At 44.5% G+C, this 4580-nt stretch overlaps 1 long non-coding RNA gene across 1 annotated transcript; it reads left to right on the forward strand.

The window, feature by feature from the left end:
* Positions 1–2056: 2056 nt before the first annotated feature.
* Positions 2057–4265, forward strand: LOC123573082 (uncharacterized). The gene is made up of 2 exons (XR_006697845.3): positions 2057–2174; positions 3636–4265. It is a non-coding gene; the product is annotated as an uncharacterized lncRNA (long non-coding RNA).
* Positions 4266–4580: the final 315 nt, after the last annotated feature.

A 4580-nucleotide genomic window follows, 5' to 3' on the forward strand; every position in this document is an offset into this window, starting at 1 on the left:
CTGCCACCATGTGGAGCCAACAGTTCTTTGTCTAAACCCACCTGTATTAGTGTGTTTTCATGCTGCTGATAAAGACATACCTGAGACTGGGCAATTAACAAAAGAGAGGTTTAATGGACACAGTTCTGTGTGGCTGGAGAGGCCTCACAATCATGGCAGAATGTGAAAGGCATGTCTCACATGGTGGCAGACAAGAGAAGAGAGCTTGTGCAGGGAAACCCCTGTTTTTAAAACCGTCAGATCTCGTGAGACCCACTCATGGTCATGAGAACAGCACAGGAAAGACCTGCCCCCATGATTCAATCACCTCCCACCAGGTCCCTCCTACAACATGTGGGAATTCAAGATGAGATTTGGGTGGGGACACCCAAATAATCTTATTATTTTTCAGCCCCTGTATTATCCACATGACACCCTCTGTTACTGATGCTTAAGGAGTAGCTTTCTCATTCCCGTGGTGTGTGTCTTCATCAGCTCCCCGAACAAGGGGTCAGCTCGAGCTGCACTTCCCCAGCCTGCAGGGTTTTCACACGTGAAGCCTCCGTCTCTCTCCTGAGCAGAACGTCCTTGACAAATGCCAAGTAGGACTTTTTAACAGGGCCGTCTTGCTTCTCCTTCAGAACATGAGCACACGGAAAAGTTGGCAGCAACTCAGATCCACAAAATGAGCAAAGGACTTTCCACGCAGGTGATCTGTTTGGCGGCCCGTTTACCCGTGCAAAGAGAGAGTTCCAATGCATGCTTCAAGAGCATGGTGAATTTGCCACTACTGTTATTTGGTCTTATTATAGATGTATAAAAAAGGAAAATATTTTGGAAGGTGTTCCAGTCTTAATGGGAAATAAGGCCTATAAATTTAAAAAGATAGCCAAGCAGAGTGATCCACAAAGTGGCAGCAATGTGAAAGCTCTTTTCCTAAATACACATTATGTCTTTAAAACAGTACACACGCAGCATATGCCACTGGTTGTGTATTGGTCATCGAGGAAAAAATTCAGATAGATAAATATAGATAATTAGTACATGTAGACATATTTTAAATTATTAAAATAAATATATGGGCAAACCACATCTTTGATTTAGGTAAACATTGAGCATCTACTACGCAGCATTTAAAATGTTTTTGAAGCATTCTTCCTAATTCCTTTCTGCAGATCCTTTTTAAATATCTGATTCCATTAACTTAAAACCCTGCCAGTGTTACAGTTTCCATGGAAGAAGGCATTTTCTTTACTCTGACACTAAATTAAAATCTTTCTTTGTCCTTCTAGCTAATGGAGAGCGCCAGTGTTGCCAGCCCAGCACAGTGGCGCTGGAGGACAGGGATTCCACCAGAATCATGAGGGCAGCCATCCTGGGACCGGGGGAAAAGGCACAGCGTTTGATTGGTGAGTCTGTTTCTTGTCTCCAGGCTGCTTTGTGCTTTTCCCCCGGCATTGTGGCCCCTCCGTCCCCAAGTTTATAGCATTCTGCGAGCCTTGGGTAATAGGGTATTTCCATCACTGGCCCTGGTGCATGAAAGCCACACTGCCGGCTTGTCATTATCACCAGTCCGGGTTCCTTTCCAATAGAGTAAGGGAAACTCCAGGCCTGGACTGGAAGAAGCTTATCTCCATCGGTGAAATGTCTGCAGGTGACTGAAGCTTTCGTTTCACCAGAGCACATTTCAAGAGCACATACTCACTCACCCTAACACTTAGTAAGGACCCGTTTACAGGAAAACATTTATTTTGAAGCCTGCGTCTCTGCCAAAAGATACAGAGTGCTAAGATGTTCCATTCCTTTTTAAGGAGATTCCACTGGCCTTTTAAGCAAGAAATGACTTCACAGTCGAAACTTTGGTTTGGAAGACTCTTGTTTCAAATCTCGGCGGCATCCAATAAGCCCACCTCATCAGCTGGTGGTAAGCACCTAGGACTTGGGCCAGTAGAACGAAGGAAAGAAACACAATAATTTAGTGAAAAGGTATCATAAAACATCAGATCTGCTGTTTGTGGCTGTGGGTGCTTTGGAATGTGCACACACGGGGTTTTCCTCTCCCTGCCGCTTCCTCCTTCTCTTCTCCCTCTTCACACAGAAGTAGCTGCATATCAAGAATTGGTCTTTCCCAAAGCCTAGGCCTTCAGGAGAACTTGGAAGTTTTCAGACAAAAAAGAACGGTGTTTGTAAACCAGGTAAGTCTTGGAAATGGCATCTTGGAAGCGGGTGGGATAGGAAAAGGACCCCAGGGCATGCCAGCACCATGACAGACTGAGACCTCTCCTCTGTGTGCGGAGGGGAGGTCTAAGCATTTGGAGACAGTTGGAGCCAGTCTTTTGCTTCCTGGCATGAAGTAAAGAAGCATCAGACAGGAATATAAGGTGTGTTTAGGAAAACCGGGTCAACAGGCACTTTCACAAAATAGTTCTGGGGCCCGGCCTGGTGGGTGTTGTAACTAGAAGGTAAGCGAGCAGAGAGATGGTGACCTCAGGAGGTCTGACTGAGAGGATGAGCTTTGGAGCCAGGCAAGAAGTTCAGAGACCACTTGTCTTCCTAATGCTGTCTCGCGTTGGGCACGTGACTTCACATCTCTGTCCTTAAGCTTCCTCATTTATAAAATCACACATCCCTCTGAATTTATTGTGCAGATTAAATGAGTTAATATTTACAAAGCATTTGAAGCAGTGCCTGACACCTGGTAAGCATTATATAAATACTAGGTACATAACCTATTGGCCCCGTGCAAGTCTCGTAAACTGAGGCTTACATCCCAAGAATAATTAAAGTTAGGTTTACCCCAATCTTAGTGAAATTTCAGCTCAGAAATACAAAGAAATAGCATTTTCAGTAATAAGCCTAGGGATAGTTATTGCATACAGAATGCATGGACTGAGATTTATAGGCAATATCATTGAGGATGCAATGACTTTGAAAGGTTTCCTCCGGACGATGCCTCAGTATTTTAGTTGTGATGTGAGTGTGTGGGGGGTGTGTATGCATGTATGTGCACTGTGCACACTGTGCGTGCATGTGTGTGGTGTCACATGTGTATGTGCTGCTGTGTGTGTGCATGTGTGTATGTGTGCATCACGCACACTGTGCATGTGTGGTGTCACATGTTACATGTTGCTGTGCTTGTGTGCATTGTGTGTCCTGTCATGTGTGTATGTGTTGCTGTGTGTGTATGTGCGTGTGCATTGTGCAGACTGTGTGTGTGGTGTCACATGTACGTGTTGCTGTGCTTGTGTGCATGTGTGTGTGCATCGTGCACACTGTGTTCATGTGTGTGGTGTCACGTGTGTGTTGTCCTTGTGTACATGTGTGTGTGCATCATGCACACCGTGTGTGTGTCTGTGTTGTGTCGCATGTGTATGTGTTGCTGTGTTTGCGTGTGTGTGTGCATTGCAGGTGTGTGTTCCTGCATGTGATGGTGCCCATTGCTGGGCTCATTCTCAGCCCCTGAGAGACAGTGCTCACAGCTGAGCTAAAATTCCCACTCCAAACAATCTGGTCAGAATCAATTTACATGTGAATGTGTGGGTAACGTTTCCTTAACCAAAAATGTGAAGAATTGTGCTCTTCTTCTCATGCTAACAGGCAATAATTAGCAGTGAACTGGTTAAGCTAGTTTTGTTTTCCCCTTGTGCTTGTTTAAGTCTTTGTTGGTCGGGGCCTAAAATGTGCCTCAAGAACTGCGGAAGAGCAAAATTCGGCAGAGGGAAGAGGAAGGAGCAGAAGATGGAAGGAGACTGGAAATATGTTGACAAATGCATCAGACTCAGAAGTGGCGCCCGGCCTGGCTGTGTTTTCACAGAAACCATTCCCAGTCTTTCTTCACCGCACCATTGCAGCCTCCCCTTTCACAGAGATGGTTCCACTTAAGGAACTTGCCTTCGGAAATGGAAGACACGAGGGAGGTTAGAGGTGGGTCCTGAGACAGACACTGAAGGTAGAGAACAGGAAAGGGTGAAGCTGAAGAACACCAGCACATTTGTGTTCAGAACTGTCTGTTATCACAAGAACAAGCTCAGGCTCCTGCAAGAACAGGCTCAGGCTCCTGCTGCCAGAAACTGAGGTGCAGTTGTTTGGCTTCTTAACAAAAGCAATTCAGCAACCACCTTTTTTTTTTTCCCCCATACCCATGTGTGAACATGTACATATATATTTGTTTAATTGTATTAAAATATCTTTTTGCTTAGCAAAATGTGTCTAAAGTTTTGATAGGTTTATGAATAAAGTTAAAAGTGATCATCCAATTTCAATTAGTAAAACAATTTCAAAACTTACTTCTTGATATGTTGCTTTATTTTAGCAACTACCCTGTTCCGTCTTACGGTTTGACTGCAGTTACATATAACTGTTCTTGCAACCCATGTTAAATGAAGACAATTAGACAGAACTTGAAAGCAATCTGATTACAGTGTGCACTGCATTAGTGGGATTCATGTGGCTCACTGCATAGCCTGTTCTTGGGTTACCATCAAGGAATACCTGAGACTGGGTAATTTATAAAGAAAAGAGGTTTATTTGGCTCATGGTTCTGCAGGCTGTAGAGAAAGTATGGTTTGATGTCTGCTCAGCTTCTGGGGAAGCCTCAGGAA

The sequence above is a fragment of the Macaca fascicularis genome, chromosome 4 (genome assembly GCF_037993035.2).
Source record: "Macaca fascicularis isolate 582-1 chromosome 4, T2T-MFA8v1.1".
Taxonomy (NCBI): Eukaryota; Metazoa; Chordata; class Mammalia; order Primates; family Cercopithecidae; genus Macaca; species Macaca fascicularis.